A 25,042-nucleotide genomic window follows, 5' to 3' on the forward strand; every position below is an offset into this window, starting at 1 on the left:
TGTCACATTTCTAATTTTCGAGCGAACTAGAAGAGAAGATTGACCATTCCCATGCAGTTCAATGCAATGATACATACCAAACAAGTCTCCCCTGTTATTTGTAGCTACACTTCAGAATTAAACTACCTATATACCGTTCTAGGGTTCAACCCCAACTCATTCCAATTAATAATTCAATTTCACCGAAAGTGGTCCTTACCAGTACGTTTGCCCGAGCCGTTCATATATTAAATATAGTAATAATAATAACAAATGTATATTATGTCCAAGTCCATGACCCAAAGTTTAAAGTAAGTTCAAGTCATTTTTGGAAACCGCCCTACATAAACTCATTTCTGGAGTGGCCCTGTCCCTGAACAGTGGCGGATCTAGGGGGGCTAGGGCTCCAGTTTTTTTTTTTGAGTGTCAAAGATAATTTAAGCTATTATTTATATATTTTTGAAAATTTGTAGTAAGCTTATGATATACCTGTCACAGTCTGGGTTCCGGCTGGTCTCCCAGTTTTCAACTTCTAAATCCCCCACTGCCCCTGAAGTTCTTGAAATAAGCTACAAAACAGTACTTCCACACAATATTCACTTCACATGGTTCAAAGAAAAAATAAGAATTGTTTTAATCGTTATTTTTTTGACGGTATAGTTTCAAGTCTGCTTTAAAACGTATTCTTAATTTTGCCCCACAAAAGATGAATATTTTTCAGACAACTTGATATTTCTTTGCGTTAAGTCAAGTAATACCCTTTTTTACAACGTTCTTTAACGGAAAGGCAAGAAGCCAAATCCTTTACAAAGGTTGTTTTTCTAACGATAATTACAATAATTAAATGAAAAATAAATATTTACCTGGTGAAATAAATCCCTCCGTTTAAGTTATTTAACTGAATCGAATATAAAGACACACACTTCGCTTGGTTTTACACCTATTTATGGATATATTTGAACAGCTTTAGAATTAAATAAGCACTCATTCAATTGTCTTTTTACTCAGATGGACACGTCAACAGACGGATTTACTTTAGCAAAGCACTAACACTTCTAAAGATTCTGTAATGCACTTTCGTTAAGAAACGAGCTTAAGAACCACACAATTGCAACACTACTCACTTGTAAATAACTTTGCGGAGAAAGCAAACGCAAACTTTTCACTTTACTTTAAACAAACTTTATTTGTAGGACACATTCTATTTCAATATCTGACTCAAAATTTGACCCTAAGGCTACCACGTGTTTCATCCAAAAGAAGCATGTTGCATAATATGAGAAACTGTAACAAGATGATTGAAACAAATATTTCGAAAGACAACAACAATAATAATAATAATAATAATAGCAAACGCCGAAAGCAATTAGCTTTGTAATGTTCCATTCGTCCGCAAAAGTTTTTTTTTTTATCAATTTAAAAAAAAAAACTAACAAAAGAGCTCTCAAAGAAGTATGGAAGGCGTGCTTCAGATTTATGGCCTAAACCTGTCTATGACTAATATGAACATGCATTCCTTCTTAATTACATGTGAGAGATATTGAAGAACATAATATGTGTGACCTTTGCAAGCAAAAAGAGTCAGTAGAATAAACGGGGAGAGGGGGGGGATGTGCAAACCGGGGCCTGGTCGCTCCAAAAGATCTGCTACTTTCCCAAATGGAGCTCGACTGTTAAGTATTCATTTAAATATATGTACTTCAGCAAATGACAAATGCTTATAACAGAACATGTAAAAAAAAATGTCCATTCTCCGCACGGGAAGATTAGTATTTAATAAAAATATAAAACCGGAAATTTGAACATTATAAAAATTGCCTTTTTTTCCCTTTTAGAAACGGAATTTCGAAAAATGCTGCAACACATATTCACTCATTTTTGAATATGAGCTTATATAGGCCTATCGAATTTCATGTCTCCAACTTCAATTATTTTAATGGGAAGCTCATATGCCAAGTTTTATTTTTCTATTGTGAGACAATTCATTCTTGAGAAAAAAGAAAGAAAAAAGCTCCCCCTTTAAACTCCCTTAGGATGTATATTTCAAAGAATCCTTTCTTATCCCTTGTTTCCTTGACAAAAGTACTTTCTTATCCAAATGTTATGTTTCTAGGTATAATAGTATGTGCTTTATGTTGATAAGTCATTCATTTTTATTTTTATACAGGGTGTTTCGAAACAACACCAACTTTGGAAGGTGATTCCTGAGATCAAGATAAGACAAGAAGTATAGACAAACCTGGATGCAGAAATTCGTCATTTCGGGCTTACACTGCCGAAAACATGAAAAAATGAATTTTAAAGGTCCATAGCTCTAATACTATGGGACCTACCATAGTCGGGTGAAGACCACTTAGGAACTATGAGTGCTATCCAAAAATACATGTCTCAGAATCCTGCGGTATTCGTACAACAATTTTTATGGAGGGAGTTAGGCTACAGGCATATAATTTGAAGTACTACTCACCAACTACCTCTATAAAAATTGTTCCAGAAGTACCACAGAATGCTGAAACACGCTTATTTGGATAGGGCACATATCAGTTCCTAAGTGAAGTCTTCACCTGACTACGTAAGTCCCATAGTATTGCAGCTACGGACTTTTAAAGTTCATTTTTTTCATGTTTCCGGCAGCATATACCTCCGAAATGACGGATTTCTGAACCCAGGTTGATCTACATTTTTTGCCTTATGTTAGTGTGACGAATCACCTTCTAAACGTAATTCGGTGTTGTTTTGAAACACCCTGTATAATACTAGATATAAAGGAAAAACAAATACAACCACGCAAACACATTAAATTAACTACAAACTTCCTAAATGCAACAATTAGTGGAATACCGTTCAGTGCCTTGCCAGAAACATCATGGAGGGTACTAACAATTACCATAACAATTAGCTTATACACACCAGGGGCGGATCCAGGACGGACTTCTGGGGGGGGGGGGGCACGGTAGATTGTAATACTGCTACTGCTACCTAGAGCTACTTTTAAGCGTTCCAAACTCTGGGATGGATTTCATTTATATATAAAATAAAGTTTCCTCTTCTGGGGGGGGGGGAGCGATTGCCGATCGCCAACCTGGATGCGCCCCTGACACACACTAAACATTATGTGGCGTCACCGGCTCTGAAATGTGGTCCGTGTGATCGGCCAGAGTACTTTATGGGTTGTTATGACATGTAGTATTATTATTTTTTTTAAGTATACAGAGGTGAGACGAATTGGAGGAGAGATGAGAAAGAGATGTTCTTTTCAGTTTTGTTTAGTTAAACAGTATTGACATACTGATAAAATTTACTATAGCACGGCCAACAAGAGATGGTCTCTAACGTTTCTTACCACATTCGGTGTGATATTACAGCCCCTACTTTGATACCGGTGTTACCAACCACGATCACTCTGTCGTATACCATTAATTAAATTGCCACTACAGTTGCACCGAAAAAAACTTTGACACGCGTGTAGTGGCAATGTCACTGCGAGCTGTCAGAGTCGTTCTCTTACTGGACGCACTATAACTAGGGATGATTCCATACCGGGACTAAGTACCTGGATAAAATCTATATACCGTCGAAAGCTCTTGGCATGAGAAGTACGAAACCGTTTTCAAATCACGGGCAAACCCGCAACCTGACCCTATAAAGGGGCAGTTTGTTGGTGTTTGTGACCCTATATATGAAATACTCGACAGAATTAAAAATTAATTTTACGACGCATCACGCGTAAGCGCCTGAGTGTATTGTGACTGTTTTTATTTGCTTTTAGCTTATTGCTAAGAAAGTGGCTCGGGCAAGGGTTTAATATCACTTTGCACCCAGACGTACCCATTTGGCCAGTGTTGCCAACGAACTATAAATACAGTGTGGCAGATGATTTCTCTACCACTGGATGTATATCCATGTAACGTGACATAAAGATTATTCGTCACTAGAGAGAATATACTGTGGACGTATTCCTTTCTCAAGGACCCCAGTTTGTCAGTGTTGCCAACCAATTGTAAAAATGAGAAGGTGCAAAACAGGTTCGTACAATAAAACGTTCATACACCAAGCTTGGCAGAAACATAGCACGACACTATAGCAAAAAGGCGTTGAGTGTGACCATCTCCCAACCATTCTAGGTTGTTAGTGTTGCCAACCAAGTGTAAACATCACAATGTTGCAAATGACGTGCTTGCAATTGAACAAATATATAACGAATGTGACATAAGCAACATTGGACAATGGAAAACTAGCAGGGATCAATAGTGTAATTATATCCGTCAATGCTGTAAACTTCATGCAAAAATCTTGAATGTTCACATTGGTTGGCAACACTGCTAAACTGGGGTACTTGTGAAACGGGGACACTCATACTTTGTGTTCCATTGTTCAATGCTGGTTATGTCACATTTATTATTATATGCGTTCAGTGGTTCGTACGCCGTTTGCAACATTGTGATGTTTACACTTGGTTGGCAACACTAACAACCTAGAATGGTTAGGAGATGGTCACACTCGACGTCTTTTTGCTACAATGTCGTGCGATGTTTCTGTCAAGCTTGGTGTATAAACGTCTTATCGTACGAACCTATTTTACACCTTCTCATTTTTACAATTGGTTGGCAACACTGACAAACTGGAGTCCTTGAGAAAAGAATACGTCCACAGTATATTCTCTCTAGTGACCAGTGATTTTTATGTTATGTTACATAGATATACAACCACTGATAGAGAAACCATCTGCCATATTGTATTTACAATTCGTTGGCAACGCTGACCAAATGGGTACATCTGGGTGCAAAGTGATATTATCAAACCCTTGCCCGAGTCACGTTCTACCAATGAGCCCAAAACGAAGCATGATATTCTCAGGCGCTTACGCGTGATGCATCGGAACATTCATTTTTACTTCTGTCGAATATGCCATATATAGGGTCACAAACACCAACAAACTGGCCCCTTATAGGGTCAGGCTGCGGGTTTGCCCGTGATTTGAAAACGATTTCGTACTTCTCATGACAAGATCTTTCAGGCGATATATAAGTTTTACCCAGGTACTTGGTCCCGGTATGGAATCATCCCTAGTAAGAAATACTGATTTAAACTTCCTCGCTCTATAGCCATGAAAGGCTATGGCCAGCCAAACGGCTCACGTTCAACTGGCTGATGAGTGACCAGCGAATCGGTTCCCAGGCGGCATTATTTGTGGCTTTCAGGATTGGAGTACTCTAGCTCTTGATCCAGGCATATCTCCAATTGGAGTCAATACCAGAAAATGGTATACTTTTTGCGACAATAGAACCAGAGATCACGCACAACGAGTTACCGTACGCTAACAATAATGCTGAACAGGAGCTACTAATAATAAAATGTAAATAACCAATTTATTTTTAATGTTCTCTATTCTTACCCACAGATGATAAATTTAGATGCACATAGTAACAAAAAGGAATTGAAAAAGAACATCGATACAGTAGTTATATAATTAATCTGCTGAACCTTGTGTAGGTCAAGATAGAGATTATGGGAAGTAAGTTTTTCTTTAATACTACGACGGCCAAGCAGGGTACAAACTGTATCTCACTTATATTTTTCTGATAGCTCAGTAAGTAATGACTGTTATAGTACTCGTGCCCAGTCGTGAAGCTTGGGATCTAAACCAATCATAGAAATATTTTGCTTGAGCTTCAACACATCGGAAAACTTCGGTACAATTCGTGGAGCCGCTAGCTGAAATTTACCAACAATGTTGCCAAACTTTGAAGACATAGTAAATTAATATTTAAAAAAGCATTTAAAAATTACCAATAATAAAACCCCACAACACTAACCAGTGTAACAATTATTCTAAAATGGTAACAATATCACGAATACTAACAACGAAAATATAACTCAATAAAAAAGAAATGAACAAAACGGAACTTGGCGCCAATCCGACAACTGTGTACTCTCGGAAGATGTCTTCCGTGTAGCGTGAGAGAAGACACTGAAAAAAGCTGATGGGTTGGGGTTGATGAATTGAACACACCCTCGCATTCTATTGGGTGGTGAAATCGGTAGATCTAGGTCAAGCATCACGAGTCGGCGCGAATACTATAGTTTTCCATTTCTCTTATAGCTGACTTGAAATAAATGAGGAATACAGCAATGAAATAATTTTTGTATAGAAGGTGTTATTTTTTCGTTAAAAAAATACAATTTTTTGATTGGGGTCCAAAATGTACCCCACTCCAGGGTTGCCAACTTTTCTTAAGAAAAATCGGGACGGGACAATCAGTGTTGGAGCCCCCTTCCGCCCCGGATTTCGATGTGGATGGTTTATTATTAATATTGTCTTCATTATTATCCATCATTGTATGTAAAAAATAAATTCATTACTGAACGTCGAATAATAATGCATATCACAGGTTAATGTAAACAATTCGATTGCGCGCCAAACCAAAAATGAAGCAGAAAACGCCGACACTGATGACAGATCTAGCAGACGATCAGTATCCGGTACATTAGCGTGGCAGCCACCCGATGAAGTAAGCCACTGCAGTAGCACTCGCTTTTTTGTAAAAATAGCACAGTAAAATATTAATTAACTTTGAAAATCGATAAATCGGGACAATATGCGTCCCGACGAGTGTCCGGTCGGGACGTGGGACAAAAGTCGGAAATCCGTACAGTCCCGACGGAATCCGGACAGTTTGAGACCCTGCCCCACGCGGCACTCGCGGAAATAATTTGAATTATTGCAATGCACATTCTTTTACATTTAGGCTGGCACTACTGCTTCGTTCGTAACATAATAAATTCTGAAAAGAATGATGTAATATTCTATTAGTAAACACTGAACTTGTCACTTGACATTGAGTATCATCGTGTAACAGCTAGCTAAAGCTCCAGAATAAACTGTGCAGCCATGACCGAACAATAAACAGAAAAATGAAATGAAATCTTTGAGTTTTACGTCCCACGGTTATGTCGGTTAGGCTAAAGGAGACGGTGATGATGAGTGATGAATGAAATGGTGGAATAAAGAAAGTGGGAGGAAACGGGAGAACCCGAGAAAACCCACGCACACGGTGTTTGTCCACCACAAAGTTCACTTGGCGGGGGCTGGGATCGAACCCGGGACCCCAAGCACCAGAGGTGAACGCTCTACCACTGAGCCACCGCGGCCCCCGAACAATAAACAGAATCTGAACTTCTTGCATAATTATGATTCTTCATCTGATGAGGTTACGCTGAGAATTTAAAAAAACAAATTGACCACCAAAGTGATCAAAATAACGACTTATAAATTCTTACGACCAAACACATACATGAGCAAAGCTATAGGGGGGCATTGCCCCCCAACTTTTTAACGAAAAATAAAAATGGTCCCTATAGGATGGTCAAAAATGAGGTCTGCCCCCGAGCAGACAATTCCTAACTCCGCTCATGAACACATCACAACAAAATCACATTGGGGTCCAATTTGTACCCCGCTTGGCACTACACGGTTGCTAAACAACTTGGCCCATCAAGTTGTGACAAAGACTCGTAACATCGGGGTCACAAATGGAACCTACTAAAATAGAATCCATTTTGGTATGACTATAGTAAAGAAGGGATGGCCTTAGCCGAGTCAGCACTCTGTCTGCTGATGACACTGATTAATCATCACTTTTCTTACTCTCTATTATCTAACTGGATGTACACAGTTGCTATTTTATTAGCCTATTGTAGTATTGCATAACAATGTCTGAGAGTGATATTATTATTCTCCAATTTTACATTATTGTTACACATGTAAAGGCAAAGTCAAACAAACAAATAACTGCTGCTTTTCCCCTACGGGGTTTCCTTATCATGGGACACTCAAAAGTTTTAATTGGAAGGTATGTTATTTGATATATCATTGAAAAGCTCATGATTAAATAAATAACTTTCGTAGGAAACACTTTTTGTGTGGGGCACATGTGATTCGGATCTCACGTTAAATTGTAGGTCCCCTTCTCATATAGCTTCGCTGATAAACTCAAATCCAATCCAATCCGAATGGCCACCACTCAAATATGAATTATTGTACAGTCACACAAAACGTCCAGTTTTCATAATCCATAAAACGGACGAAGACAAATAAATAAACAAAAAGTGTGATAGAGAAATATCATAGAACGCATCGAATGGAGAGAACTATTTTTGTACAGAGCCTTCTATAATGGAGACTGGCGGTCACTCAAAAAATTTCAATGGGAAGGTAAGTCATTTGCCACATCATTGAAAATATAGTATAATGAAAAAAAAAAAAAAAATTGTATTACCATTATCTTCGTATGGAGCACTGTTTACGAAATCTCTAGAATTCAAATGGAAGCTCTTGTACAGTAGTTGTTAATTTAGGATGGTATAGGTGAAAGACAGCAAGACCAAAGCAGACATTACAAAATTCAGATAATTACACACTGGCGTTCAGTGTAGAAAATGAATTTTGCTAAATGAAATAATAATCGCGTGGAATCACATAGCCTATATGCCTAAAATAAAGCACCGTAAGTGCACATATTGTAGTGAAATACGAGTGCAGAAGCGAAAAGTAATAATACTGACACGGTCGCACACAGATATCTCCAGTAATCATTTACTTCATACATAAGATTGTGTGGGCTCCACCGAAATTGGAATATTTTTTTTTTTTTTATACATTAACTACATTTGTCCTTCCTTTCAGTTGTTCAGTGTATTTAAGGAAAGAAATCATGAAGCTTGAAAGTACTACTTTGACAATTAGACATTAATTGCAAAACTAAGGATTAATTAATACCCAAAGAAATAGATATACTTATTGACTTTGAAAAGTATATTGCTTTGTCCAAGTGTTAAACTCTCAACCGTTGGATCTCTCCAGTCTTCATTAACGGTCCCCAAAGGAATAGCTGTTACTAAGAAACGTTGTTTGACCATGATCTTTGTAATGAAGTATCAAATGACAAACCTTATTTAAAACCTTCGATTGACCGCACCCCCTCCCTCGTGCCCAATGAGAGGGTGCCTTGTGGGAAAAACCATTCAATACAGTCTATGACATTTTCCTGACTCACTTTTTGTTTAATCTTTTTATCTTCAATAAATTTATAATTTCTAAGCACTGGACGTTTAATGTGACTGCAAGAACTCACATTTTAATGGTGGCCATTTCGGAAACGGTCTCCCTTCACAAAAAAGTTTTTTCTACAAAGGTTGTTTGTTTTTTCATGATATTTCCAATGATATATCAAATAACACCTTCTCATTTAAAGTTTTCGAGTGACCTCCAGTGCCCCATGATAGATATATCTCTGTGGATAAAACAGTGCTTTTCATCAATGCATCTTATGGCATTTCCCTATCTCACCTTTTATTTCATCTTTCTATCTTTAGCCGTTTATAATTTATACGCACCCTGTGTATGAAGCTTATGCACTGTGAATTATTAAAGCTTACACATTCTACACACGATTTTCGGTCTGCTTTTAGTATGTAAAAAGTCCGGCCCCCTGAAAAACTCATGTCCCTCCAAGAAAACTTTGTTGGTATACTCCTGAAAATACCATCTAATTGTTTTATCTGACTCGGCCTCATTTTTCGGGAAAACGAAAAAAAAAAAAATCAATCGAGACACCGACCCCATAGTTAACTAAGATAGGTTCAAGACAACTGGAAGAAGACACGACGGCCCTTGAGTATTCAGTAATAGGGAGTCAAATCGAGAACATGTTTTCGAATGGCATTTCCTTATCTTATTAAATGGTGATGGTGATTCAGTAATTATGCAGGCCAGGGAAGCAGCCGCAGCAGTTGTCCCTCGAAGGCTTCCATATGCCAGGCATTATCATGCTCAAACGTAAGTCCAGAACGATTAGATTTAGGAATTAGATTTCTGGGCTTTCGCCAATAGATGGTAGCCCGCCATATGTGAAAGATGAGATCCCCCGGCGATCACTACTCGAGGAACTACGGAGGAAACAGCCTGGAACCTTCATGTGCGGTGCCATTCCAGCATCTGCCCGGTATGAAAGATGAAAACCCGAGTGTAGTAGGATAGCTGACCCGTAAAAGCGTTTGTACTTTTTCGACAGAATGTCCCACCGGGAATTGGTGACCCGGGACCGCTAGTATCAAAGGAGAGACCGTTAATGACTATGCCATGGGCTAGAAGTCCGTAACGAAGGAAGACATGTTTCCGCCTCTAGAATTTGCCTGATACAGCGTTCACTGATGAGGTTGCTCTCAAAGCATCGTGTATTGTATCCAAAGAGTATCACAACTTCCGTTCGACCGCTATGACGTTCAACAATGCACATGATAGTGAACCGCATTCACCACAGTAGCGTCTAATGCATATGCGGTCATTACTGTAAGACAGGTTGAACCTGGATTCGGCAAAAATCACAAGATGAAAATGAAATATTTAAGTTTAGCGCCCCATTTATATCCTTTAGGCCAAGGGAGACGGATGATTAATCCAAGTGAATGATAGAATAATTGGTGGAATGAGAATTGGAAGGGAACGGGAGTGCCCGAGAAAACCCACGATACGATGATGTTCACCACAAACTTACTCGGTCGCGGATCGATCCAGGGACCCGATGCGCCAGAGATAAGCGCTCTACTACTGAGCCACCGTCACTCAGCATAACAACGATGGTGTTCAGCGACCATTTTTACCCTGAGGCGTTTGAAGTTTTGAGTTAACGGAAGCCGACGTCACCTAACTGCCTGTAGACCACCTGCTACCGTGCTCTATCGTTAACCTAACGCTGTGGACAAATCTGTACGGCCATGCGGAAGAGATCTCAGTCATCTCGTGCTCTGATCACATTACGCGGCCCATAATGTACGAGCGTCGCTGCATACAGTTCTCTTCCGTTTATTGCTTTTGTACACCCGTCACTGTTGTGGCTCCATGCCATATAGTACGCGCATCAATTTCGTGGTACGAAAACTTGCGTTCTCGTAAGCCAGCGATGCAGACAATTTGAACATGTTTCCGATTTGGTTGATAATGTTCCGCCTTTCAGTGATATTACTACACGCACCGAATCGAAGGTGCTCCTGAACTCAGTCATGTGCCATCTCCCTTGAAATCATATTCGTTCGTAGATCGTACTTGCCGTACAAATCTTGAGAGTTTGGACGCATTCTTGGATTGCAATTTTCACAAACAGTAGTGTATTATTTCCCTTTAAACGAACTATATACAGTGAAACTTGTCTACGTGAAAATCATTTCTGCAAGATATAAACAATGCATGTAATAAACGTCTATCATAGTTTCCCATTCACGCACTTTTTCATTTATATTTTGTAAATTCAACGCAGTAATTATCTACAAAACAGTATGTTATTTTCTTTACATTTTCTCGTTTCCTCCTAGCAGCAGAAAAGCCACTCAGAGAGCGCAACACAAACTAAGCCCTCAGTTGTAGATTCACAAAGATCTTATATTCATGCTGCAAAAGGAACTTGATCAGCAAGCACAAAAGACAAGACAATTATTGCCTCCTGTATTTTTAATGGGCAAGTTTTTCTCCTTTGGGTTTATTGATCTTCCTAAGCGTAAATGGTGAAGGATGTCCTCAGAAGTTTTTTATGACACGAACAAGTCACGCATTTAGCTTGCATGTCTGGTTTAGCACTTATGTACCCAACATACAGAGTTCAATTTAACATCAGCAGCATAAAAGCACTGGCACTCATTACTCTACAAAACATGTATGCATTGTTAAATATTTAGAAACTGGGAACTTTAATGTCTGTTAGTTTGTTATTCTTTCTTGGCTAATCCCAGCCTCTAAAGTAAGGCGGTCTATCGTGTTCGGGCCTTGTTGTTGACTATGAGGGTTCGCAGATTCGAGTTCTGCGTTGGTGTCTTTAATAATGTAAACCTCTATTTTTAATGCATGCGAATGGCTCACATCCTTGTTTTGGGGTATATTATAAGCATATTTTCATGCGGTTCTGAGCGTTCGAGGTATCGTTCGCGACAAAGAATGGATCGGTGACATGCGAAGCTGTAAAGGATGCGGTGTGTGGGTACACGACGAATGCACTGGCTTGGTCGACGCCGATGATGAAGAATTAATTAATTTGCTACAAGTGTTATCAAGTGTGAACATTGTTGAAAGTTAGTGTGAAATCTGTTTCCAATGATGACTTGTTTACTGTGTGTCCAAGCTTATTCTTTAAAATACAGTTAGCTGCAACTATTTAACTAACGACTGCATAACACAAGGGAGATTACCTACATCCTTATTATTTTATATCCATATTGTTACTAAATATCGTTTTATTATTAGTGTTTGAAGTACTGTAAAAATGTTAGGTGTTAATTGAGTTCCAGTGGTCTCTCAGGTCATAAAATTTTACTTTTCAAATGGTGGGCCTTATTTACCTACCGTGCAGGTAATAAGGCCATTTTATGCCATAAAATGCATATTATATATATATATATATATATATATATATATATATATATATATATATATATATATATATATATATATATATATATATATATGTCTATTACATCATATGTATTAAGCAATTAAGCATTTATACTTAAGTGGGCCTTATTTGCCGCAAGTACTTTACAAGACAACTCCTATAGTTTAAAGTGGGATCTAAACCACTATACTGTGTTCAAGGTTTTCACCAGAAATCGTGCACCAAAGGTACATGTGCTGGCCACTAGACCAGCAAGGAAGGCTATGCAATATACATATAGCTTCAAATATGATAGCTCCTTTTGGATATAATAGGAACATATTATGATATTAATGTAGCTACGGTCCAATAGAATATTCTTAAACTACACTATCAGGTTTTGTCTTTGTCCGAGTGGGCCACAACCCATTATGGCTTACCTTGTCGCCATCCCTATTTGCTATGTTATACCAGGTTGAGTCGAAATGAATGTCGTTTTTCGCCGACCCATACAATCGTGCGTAGTACGGCATAGAGACAATGCAAACTGAACCCCATTGACCTTGTTCTTTTGGACCAAAGTGTAGGTATCAACCAACACCTCGGAAGGTTCCGTGTGGCCAGTATAGATTCAGTCAATTTGAGTTGTTGTCATGGATGAAGCATTCATAAATCGAGGCCATCGCCATCTCAAACACGACTGAAAGACTGGGAAAAGGAGTACACTGCCGAGGCAGCTGCCCGTATGATAATTGCCGTGGAAGAAGATGTCTTGAAAACATGCACAAGACAATGGTGGTGCAACACCAGACACGCACAAGACTAACCTGAACTCATTAGTGAGTCTCTAGTGGTTATAGTAACAAGCGAACCAAGGCACGGGCCTTATAAACTATCGTGATTCATCATCTTCATAGGTTGGGTTTGTGAATGGATGAATGGGCTCCTCATGAGCTCAATGAACATGCTCAGTGACATCTGTCGAACACTTCTAGAAAATTCATATGATCTACGGTTCTAGAGATGAATTGTACCTGGTGATGGAATGAGGTCCACATATGATTACCATGCAGCAAAACCTAATGACTGCAACTAAGGCAGGAAGCTGTGCCGGTCGTGCAACTGTGATGGAACAGTGCACTGAAAAATCATTCTGGATGGGAGTGGTGTAAATGCTCTTATAATGAACTACTCGACCATGTGTATAAAGTCTGTGTCAAAACTATCCGTGTTTGCTGTGGCGAAAGCACGTTTTGCTCCAAATCAACAATGCTTTTTGTCACCGATCGAAGAAGATTGAACAGACTCTCAAAATCGGAATGATAAGGATTTCTTTTACATCCAGCGTATAGTCTCGGCCCAGGGCGCTCTTACTGTTTTGTTTGATAACCCACTTCCTACAAGAGAGAAGTGCAAGTTGAGTCAAGAGTTCCCTTAATTAGAACTGCCAGAATGGTTCTGACATTGCATTAAACAATTGGCCAGTAGATGACAAAGGACACTTGAAACCGATGGAGCACTGGTGCCCAAGTTATTTTTCATCTGACACAATAAAATACAGGAAGAAATTAGACTGACCAGAGTCTATGTTTAAAGGTCGGTTAGAGCAAATGAAAAACTCTGAAAGTATCTGTCAGGGTTGCCAGCATCACGATTCAAACCCAGAATCCTGATAGCGAAGCGAGTATGCTAACCATTTACCTATTATTGACAAAGCGTTAAAGTTTTTATATTAACGCACTTTTCTGTATTAAATAATGTATCGACATTGGTATTATTATTGCTTGCAAAAACAGTTAAAAAGCGCATCTCGAGATACGGTAGCATTTAATTATTGTACTCCCACTCCAGAAGAGGCAGCGGTGGCTCACTGGTAGAGCGTTTACTTCTGGTGCATGGGATCCTGGGTTTAAACCCTGCTCCCGCCAAGTGAACTTTGTGGTGGACAAACACTGTGTGCGTGGGTTTCCTCCCACTTTCTTCATTCCAACATTTCATTAATTTCTCATCACCGTCTCCTTTAGCCTAACCAGCATAATCGTGGGACGTAAAACTCAAAGATTTCATTTCATTTTCCACTTAACATTACCTTAAATTGTATTGTTTATATTACTTTATTTGTATTTCTCTTTCGTATTTGCACTGTATGTGAACTTCAGATCACGAATCTTGCGAAAACACAATATTCAAATGTACCTTTTTTATTGAGATAATAATAATAATACTAGAAGCAAACGCCCACTACTTTTCCAAACTATGTCATACATGAGTGAAGTGAAAATGAAATTTTTCAGGTTCACGTCCCACGCTTATGCCCTTTAGGTTAAGAGAGACGATGATGGAAGAATTGGTGGAATGAGAAAGTGTATCCCGAAAAAAACCCATGGACACGATGTTATCCACAACAAACTTTCTTGGCCGGGATCGAACCAGGGACCCTACACACCAGAAGCAAGAGTTCTACCACTCTCGTTATTTATACCTAAGTAAATGTTGGAAGTCTTATAGAACGGCCATTCCCGTTTTTCAACAAGCATCAGAGGAAAACGAGAAGCGTTTCTTGCAATCGATTCAATGTCCCACGAATAGGTTCTATCTGCTTCGTTAATCTGTTATTCAAACCACAAGTAGCTAAAATTAGCCATTTCCGGTTTCAACGATTTTCGTCGTAGAACAACAATGGTAATAGGCAACGACAAGCGGATTTCAGCAGTCGATTAAGCGTCTTAAGAGAACATACCATCACAATCCACAACACAAATTACATACCTCAAGAATAAATTTTGTGTCGAATTTTATCTATCTGTTGAAACCGGAAGTGGTGAAAATTTACGTTCATTCGATTACAACACTAATCGGATAATGGATAAAACAGAATACTTAACGACAAGCAGATTTTTCATATATGCTCAGGATCAAGTGTATGTTCCATCTCGTTTTTATTGCAACCAGAACTAACAAACATCAACTGCTGGTTTTAATGTTACTGCTTCCAATACAGCAATAGCTTTCCTTAATATGGATTCATCGTCCGAGGAACAGAATCTATCCTCGGTTTTATTCCTCTATTGCAAGCAGTAGATATAGACTACTTTAAATATTGAATTCATATAGTTTGGAAGTCTACCGTATCTTCATACTGTAACACGAAACTCACTATTTTTTTTTTCAGTTGTAAAGAACCGACGGAAAGTAAACTTCTGTATTTTAGTCATTCCACTATTATTTTACCTAACAGTTCATATTACGAAAAAACATATATATTTTTTAATGTTTTACTTGCGTATGCTAATTTTATGTCTGACTATCCATTTTGTGACCAGTTATAATAAAAGCGGGAATCGAACCGACTGTGCATCTCAAGGACCACTTGGTTATTCGTTAGTCGTTATTTACTCCTGAGGCCAACTTTTCAAATATATAGACTATACCTAACGAACTTTGGGAATTTAATAATGTACGTGAATAATTCAGACGGCATAGTCCGTATCTATTCAGGCAGGGGTTACTTTCATAACCTCAAATATTACTGAATTTAACAATGTTAAAATTCAAGACAAAGTAACAAACTCGTATTTTTTTAATTTTTTAAATTTATTATTATTATTATTATTATTATTATTATTATTATTATTATTATTATTATTGTTTTGTCCAAGGAAAAAGAATCCTGGTTCGAGTTACAGGACGCCCAAGATGGTACTGCAACATGTTAAAATGCTGCATCTCTGGAACGGTTTACGATATTTTATTGTTTTTTATTTTATTTGAAAGATAATTTACTGATTAATATATTATATATATATTCAAGTTTTCTTGCTTCTAATTTTTAAAAAAAATCTTTTTGTTTTGTTTTTTCAAAAATGCCAAGCCCAAAATGATTTTTTACCCTGTTAATCAGTACCATACAGTATTACATTCCCTGAAAAAGGAGACAACCTACTTTTGAGTTTTATAAACAATGTTCATGTTTTAACTTCTGCGACTAATGTCTTACAGTTATTTTTATTTTTATCCTTATTTTATTTTTTAATTTATTTTTTCTGTCTCAGAAATACCAATCCTAAAAATCCTACGAATTTTACAGGAATTGTATCTCTAACAGTACTATATATCCTCAAAAGCAGAACACACCATTTTGGTTCTGGAATTGTTCATAATGGTTTTTGAAAGAAAATCCGCTCTCGGGTCGATCTAATCAATGTGATGCAATAAAAAAGATCAATTAAATGATTTTATTCCTCTGGATTTCCTTTACATAACCTTCTAAATCATGAAAAAGTCTTGTGGAACAATGTGGATTCATCCACAGTATTTGAGAATGTAAGAGAACCGTCATGAACACCTGGAACCAACCAGATAATTATGTGCGTTTGTCCAGATAATCCAAACATATAAATGGGAGGACAAATGAATTTACAGTTCAGTTGTTAACAGGCAAACAGAGACAGCAGTCCACCAAATTTGTGGTTCAAGTACTTGTAAGCTTCTGTGAGGATCCTGCTGACTTATTGAGTTGTATGGTATTCTCTGGAAAGGACTGACTCTGAAATGTCTTTTGATATATAAGACTAGCAAAAAAGTTTCTTCAGATTGAGAATAAGAGTATTCATTTCAAGACCCGATTTCAGACTCAAGATGTTTCCAGTGATGACTTTCTGTGTTCTAAATGCCTTGACAGAATATCAACAATGACACAAACTGAACAAGAAATAGTTTCTCATGGTGCGGATGAAGATTTTGTATTTGCGGAAGAAACACTACATTTCCTGAAACAGTCAGCTGTAGAGACTGGTGTTAGTCCAGATAATCATGGTCAGTCAAGTCGTAAGCTGTCTGCATCAAGAAACCACAGTGAAATTACTGCAGCTGAGGGTGAGTACACCAAATCAAAAATGGCCAAACTTTTAAAGTAGAAATTCCATCTTCAGAAGAAAATAAACCAAAAGAAGCTTGTGTAACTTGTCGAGAATTTATATAAGACATCAATTCAGTTTGAATCGTGCGAATCCTCAAACCTCCGAAAAGCTACAAGTTCTAATAATTATTCCAGTGTCTCTTTCAAAGGTACAAATTTTACACCACATTCCATCTGCAACGAAATACATAGTAGACAAAACAAGAAATGTGAGGTCTGCAAAAGGAATGTTTGGAAATCCGGATGGCTGTTGAATGAAGCACATGTATCCTATGAATGAAGCAATGTTCAAATTGCACAATTACTTTGTCTGGAAGACGAATGGGATTGTTCTCGCCAGAGTGCCAACAAACAAGACATTATCACTATAACAGTTGCAAGAGAAAAAGTGGTGAAAGTGAAAAGATACATGACCCGCAGAATTAAAGAACCTTTCGCTACATATAAGAAAGAACATTCAGTATACCACACGAAGTACGATCGAAGTGGGTCGTTCCACACCCATCTACAGATGTCTGAGTGTATGTATATTGTGCCAATTTTAAACTTTGCGTGGCAACTTTGAAGAACTTACATAAATGCGTGATATATGACACATTCGAAGTGTGAAGTCGTTAGTAGTCTGTGATGTACAACACAAGGGTCTGATTGTTTCGCGAATGTGGTGACTGCCCTGGAAAGGAAGAACTCCCCTTACAGACACTTCGTCTGAAAAATGTAACAGATGACTTCTGAGGTTACATATACAACATGGGAGGAAAATACATCCATTAAGAAAATTTGCTATTGATACTTTCATTGGCAGTCTTGAGGAATGGACAGTGAAAACAGTAACACACCAACATCTGAAGAAATTGCAACAGCAACATATTACAGAAGTGAAGAGACGTGTGGGGGCTGAACAATTAGTGTTTCATAGTTCCTGTGTTTTCTCTGAGAACAGGTCTGTGATTCTGCCACAAGAAGTACAAGAGTTTGACTGGAGTAATAACTAAGTTTCAATTTTTACAAAACTCTCATATTTTCAATACAAAACCACAAGTGTTGCAGTTATAAATGATGATAGAGGACTGACTTAGGATATGCACTGTTGGCTATACGTAAAATTCTTCAACAGTTGCGATACAGAAAGAAAAGATCATAATTATTTCTGATGATGCCCCTAGCCACTTCAAAAATCGTTACCAGTTGTTTGAACTGATGAAGTCCCTTGTGCAAATGGAGTGAGAATGGTGTTCTGTCGGTCGTGGCCTTGTGATGATGTACGGGTCCTGCTAAAGCACCACTCTACAAAACGATCCTTCCAGCCGAAGTACAGCTACAATTCAGAATGCCGGGGACCTTATACAAGTGGTGAAATCATACACAACAACAGCCCTCATCCAGTTGCTCAAAGAGGAAGTTGTAGATTTCCGCCAACAGAAAACATTATAGAAGAATGGTCCAACTAAACTATGCCTGTCAAAAGAACTTCAGAAATCGTATGTCTGAACTCACTGTGATGGGCAAACATATACCTATTGCACGAAAGAGCAGGAAATAATAAAAAAAAAAATTGTCCAACCAGGAAACGACAGAAGAACATGTAGATTTACAATCTACAGAAAGGAACGTTTGTGACCTGTGTATATGACTGTGGCTGGTGATTTGCAGATGTTATAGAGATCAGTTGGAAGTTAAATGAAGTTGTTGTAAACCTTATGCTACCACATGGACCGGCTGCTGGATATAGCTTTCTAGCTAAAAATTGTGGGTGCCCCAGTTCCTATTGATTCAACAGGAAGGCATATCAATGCTTTCCCAATATCAATATCAAATGAAGATAATAATGCAATATATATAAAAGAGAACGCACAAAATCCTTTGTCCGCTCATCACGCTAATACGGCTGAACCGATTTCTTTCATTTTTGGGGGGTTGTTAGGATTTGGACCCTAGATGGTTTTTATCATATCACTTTAATTTTCAATTACCAGTGTCTTGAGATAATTGACCAATCAGGTGTCAATACGTACAAAAAATCCTTTGTCCGCTCATCACGCTAATACGGCTGAACCAATTTCTTTCATTTTTGGGGGGTTGTTAGGATGTGGACCCTAGATGGTTTTTATCATATCACTTTAATTTTCAATTACCAGTGTCTTGAGATAATTGACCATTCAGGTGTCCATACGTACAAATCCTTTGTTATTAGTTCATCATAGGTATAAAAATAAACGTATTTATATGCAACCCGCATGACCCTGTGACTCGGCGGGTTAACATAACTGACAGGCGCTATAAATCACTTGAAAGCGAAAAAGTAAAAATTATCTAAGTAACAAAGTTTATTGCGTTCCGGGATGACCGCAGCGAAGCGGGGCGGGTTGGGGTGACCGCAGCGAAGCGGGGCGGGTTAACATAAATGACAGGCGATATAATGTTAACATTAGTGCAATCTTCTATGGTTTTTATCATATCACTTGAAAGCGAAAAAGTAAAAATTATCTAAGTAACAAAGTTTATTGCGTTCCGGGGTGACCGCAGCGAAGCGGGGTGAACGCTGCTAGTGCAATATAATACACATTTAGATCATTGAATTGCTCATTTCAGTTCTAAGTAGACTGTACAAAAGTTCTATGCTTTGGAACCTGTAATACGTTCTGTATTTTGGAAGCTCTAATGTTTGAAAGCTCTGTTTATTACTTATTTTTATACAAAATTAACATATCAAGACAAGTTAAGACTGGATTTTGATTTCGTGAGAAAAATAAGTGAGAATGTGGTGACGGAAAAACTAGTTTAATGTATGAGAAAATTTTCAATTGTTTTTAAAACCTGTTAAGTTCTTCTCTTCAGAGTATGTAGTAACGTATGGTACTGATCAACTGTCACAAAATCAAAATGTTTGCGATTGACATTTGAATGATAAATAAATAAATGCAATAAAATAAAAGAAGTTCAGAGGGCTAAAGCGTGAGAACCTGGATACATTTCCAAATGGAAGATATAATTTTAATCATTAAATTATTAACTTTCAAATAAAATAAAAAGCAACAAAACATCTTGAACCGTTCCAGCGATAAAGCATTTTAATATTTTAAGCCAAAATTCGCACGTGAGAGATGGTGCCCTAGCCAAGGATTTCTTTGAACAAAAAACGTTGTCCTGAATTTTAACATCTGTTAAATTCAATAACATCTGAGACTATCAAGGTAAGATTTTTTCTCTTTACCTACCTAAACTGATCTAGACTAATGCCAAACACAATATAGGATATCTAAAATATGGAAAGTATTGCATGTAGTACTTACGAAATTCTACGAGAAAGGTGCAAGTGAAAACCTTAGTTGTTAATTTAAAAAATAATACAGTGAAACCTGTTTATGTTGGCCACCATCGGTTCCATTGAAAAGTGGCCAACTTACAGAAAATAAGTGTGATTGGTGTGTTTTTAGAATGGGGTTTCTAGTATTACTTGATTGTATAATTTTAATAAGCAATGGAACAGCTACTTTTAAATAATGTATATAGAGTAATCATAACAATACCAGTACTAGAAAATATTACTACAGACCTTTCTCTTCCTGAAAACTAGTCTGGTACACTGAATTATTCGGACTGAAGACACAATGACACAAACAACCATAAAATCGAAACGTATGTACGCAGTTTAATGAAATTGATATTTTAGCACATTGAGCTATTCAGATTGAAAACAAGAAAAGCAAAATTATAAATTGAATAATTTATATGCATCTTATATGTTTTTTTCGGTAGTGGCAAATATTTTCCGTAGGTACCTTTTGAAAAGGTAGCAAATCAGTTGTTAATAGCAAATTTACTCATGGTGGTTCATTCTAGACGTATGTCTTTTATTCTTTTTGGCACATATGCACATTCTAATTTTGTAGCTAACCGACTCTTGTTAATGAGCTACAAGTGTTTCCCTTGGAGCGGAAGATGTTTTGAGAAAATGTTAAGGCAATTCATATCTCAAAACCTCCGCTACCTTTCGAGAAGCTGTCAGGTGCCAATAGATGACAATTGAGATGGTTAGCTTTAACCTCGAGAATTTTCCGGAGTTAATAAAGCTCCCACCGATGAAAGGAGCCGATATAGCTAATGGTTTGACCAAAACAGACAGGTTAAACAAATACGTACAACCATTTCCTGAATTCCTGTACGTGCTTTTTCTTATTCACATCTTCCGTCACCACCCCTTTGTCAAGGTAGTGTTTTGGGAATTGACCAAGAACAAATCGTGGGAACCTATTCTTCTCTGCCTCCAGTAACAAATACAGAACATTTGGCTCTCATATGGGATGAAAATACGAAAGATTTAAGAAAAATTACAAAACATATTTTGCGTGGTCAAGATACGCAGGTAAATTTATCATTATCATCATAGGATAAACACTGCTTCAATGTGGCCAACTTCCAAGATAGATAAGTGGCCAACTTTCAGAGTAATAAGTAATGAATGCCTTATGGGAAAATGCAGGTTCAAGATGAACCAGGCCAAGATAAGCAGGTGGCCAAGTTGACAGGTTTTACTGTATAAAACATTACAGTTTACAAATTTATTACTCGCTTATTATAACGAGATCTCTACAAAACGCACATTTTTCGAATCCCCTCGCTAAGCCCTTTCATTTGATCTTCGGAAATAATGCAATATAAACATTTTTTGTTTCTTTGCTTTAATAATATGGCTGTATAGCGTGTGCCATACTGAATTTTAAGTGACTATATACCCAGCGTCACTTCTGAGATTATGACGTATTTATCTAACCTCATTCATCGAATTCCATGACACCTTTTGGTTCCATATGGAATGTAGCGTTTAACATAATGGCGTTGAGAGTTAGAGAACTATTGAATTTTACGTCTCTCTTTTGAGATTATGACAAATGTGTCAACACCTCATTCATCAAATTGTATGACTCGTTTACGTCATTAGGGAATAAGAGATTTTACACATATACTACCTACTCATATACACACGTATTGAAAATATCACCCTCCTTTCCGTTGCACTGAAATCCGACAAAAAGTGTGTACACAGTAAAAACTTTGAGACAACATGAAGTGTCCCCGAAGTCTGAAATCATAATAGGAACAGTCTGAGGAGTTGCCCTCAGATGGTGACACCAAGCTGAAACTACAAGAGACCGAAGTAGTAATGTAAAAATTAGTATACTGTAACAATGACAAAAGAGAAGTAGATTTATGTTATTTGTGTTTTCGGAATAGCAAGGATCAGATATATTTAAAATTCGCAAAAGAATGAAGCGTATTACGGTGATACATTGACTGCACCTGCGTCAATGTACAAATGGACTAGTAAGTTCTGATATGGCATTAGTTCTGTGACAAGACTCTCCTATATAGACCACGCGAAACACACCGACCGAATGTGTTGATCCAAGGACCACAGAAATATGGCTATGTTATTTATTGTTCTGCGCCATTTCTAATTCACCACAGCTCCCATTCATGCAATAGTCAAAGAACGCTGCAAAACAATAACGTGTTAATTCTAAATTTTAGGATACTTTTAAAGTTTTAATACGACACAATTAAAAATGTTACAACTGTTGGACCCTGAAATTTATGAACTACACGAAACGTTTTGAATGTGAGTTTAAATGAGCGCTAGTCATCAACAGATTTCGTCTATCTCTGCAATGTATATATATCAAACTCAAGACATGAAAATTCAAGTTTTGTCCAAAGACAAATTGAACAGATAGTTCGAGAATAATTCACGCATTTTTTTTAATTATTGTGCTTATTAATCATAGAAGACGCATAATTTTGTTTTTTTAGAAACATTCTCCCAATAATGAAATTCTCTCAACAACGGAAGGAAAAAGATATATTTTTTTTAAAAAAATGCACGGATTATTCTTTGATTACTGATTCAATTTGCTTTTGAGTAAAATTGCAACAACCATTATCTGAATGATTTCCCTTACCGTATGTGCTTTCTTTCCGTGTATGTGTGTTGGCGCAGGTTAAACTTACATCACCTTCGATTAAAACCTGAATAGTGGTTTCGATTCTACTTTACAAATTGTACCATTTTCACAACCTCTAACGTGAATACGAACAGAAAGCAAAACTTACTTAAGTCCTAAGTTTATTTAGTAGCATTTTGTAAGTATTAGAAACTACCTTTCAAAATTGTCGTGATTATTGCATTATTTACTGAAAATCAGAAAAACATTTTGAAAAGCCTTTAACTTTAGTTGTGTCCTCTATGCCTACACCTGGAAAGACTTCTAATATTTTAAAAATGTTATTTTTTATGAGATTAGTATTTTATTTCGTTTCACATGTATTATTATCAAGGTACAATTTGTTCCCCCTCTTTGTGTTTAGTGTTTCTTTTCAGTGGCGACGCTATATAAAACGTGGATTTACAGTTTAATATGCCATGTGCACCCAATATACTCCGTTAAAGACGGGTCTCCTGTATCAGAAGCACGAACTTTATCATTCTCCTTGAGAAAGTTGTAAATTTCGACTGCAAAGGACCACAAGAGGAATTGTAACGAATATACAATACTTCAACTGTATGTGTCTGGAAAGTGTAAGAGCAAACCTTGAAGTTAATCTATCCAAGAAGGATATTATTATCCCTTAGATGTACCCAGATAGTAAAATATATTTACAATCATTTCTATAGTACTTGTAGAGTCATCCGTAATGGAGTGATCTGTAGGTCGTCTTGCTTTTCGACGTAGTTTCGTGCCTGGTAAAATCCAGCGCCTGTGCTGCTAAATAAATACTTCTGCGCGTACAAAGATAATGTTTTTATATACTCTACAGACATTTTTACCTACCACTCATTCTGAATGTAGTCTTGCTTCATACATACAGAAGCAAGTTCTTTTCATTTGATTTATACTTGATACGCTATTTACCTCCAAGTTGGTAATTAAAATAGCATTATTATTTGTTCATCTACTCATATCTAAGACGTGAATATTTCATGCAAACTTCACAACAACAGTTTATGTATTGTGTAAGATAGTAAGATAGTCTTTTATTACCTACCACGTCTAAATTTGTTAGGGAACTTTTAAATTAAACTTTACATCTTCTTATGATGTGATTAGCCACTCGGTTATTAAGCGGTTGTGACATGTTGAGACGTCATGCGGTAGGAAGCAGAGTGGGTGCTGATTTGTGTGAACATCACAATACGAACGTGAAGTGAGAACTAAGCTACACTGTCTGTTTTCAGTGTCTACTAGTATGATTTTGTTCACTATTTTGTACACTTTTAAAATGGAAATGGACTCAGGGAGGAAGTGTATAGATTTAAATACCCACTGCGGAGTTATAAGGAGGCGCGTAAACGAATCACTTGAGTAGTTAAAAAAATAATAATAAAAAGGAGGGAAGGGGTCTTTCAGGAGGTTAAGCAATTTCATGAAATGTGTTAACATATTTCGACAAGAGTTATATCAAAGATATAAAAAATGAAATATTCAGTTTAAGAACACATGTTTATGCTTGTTAGACTTGAAGAAGATGCATGATTAAAATAGTGAAAAATTACGGAAGAACTAATTGAATGATAATGCAGAAAGATGAAAGAGAACCCAGAGGAAATCCACAAACACAATGCTGTTCGACACAGATTTACAGGTTGCTAAATTGATACTAAAGTTGGTTGGTCACCTAATATGCTGATTAAATATCATCTTGGAATTAGAACTTGGTATTGATTTTG

At 37.2% G+C, this 25,042-nt stretch overlaps 1 protein-coding gene across 2 annotated transcripts in view; it reads right to left on the bottom strand.

The window, feature by feature from the left end:
- LOC145668013 (acyl-CoA-binding domain-containing protein 5) overlaps window positions 1-25,042 on the bottom strand; it is a 115,316-nt gene that overhangs the window by 65,437 nt on the left and 24,837 nt on the right. The window contains exon 1 of one of the 2 annotated variants that reach the window (XM_081735472.1): window positions 843-1,007. The exons of the other annotated variant lie outside the window; for it this stretch is intronic. The gene's annotated coding sequence lies outside the window, so the exon portion shown is untranslated. Of the gene's footprint in view, window positions 1-842; window positions 1,008-25,042 lie in introns of those variants that run through there. 2 annotated transcript variants of the gene reach the window in all.

Source organism: Thermobia domestica, chromosome 13 (assembly GCF_964235325.1).
Source record: "Thermobia domestica chromosome 13, izTheDome1.hap1.1, whole genome shotgun sequence".
NCBI lineage: Eukaryota > Metazoa > Arthropoda > Insecta > Zygentoma > Lepismatidae > Thermobia > Thermobia domestica.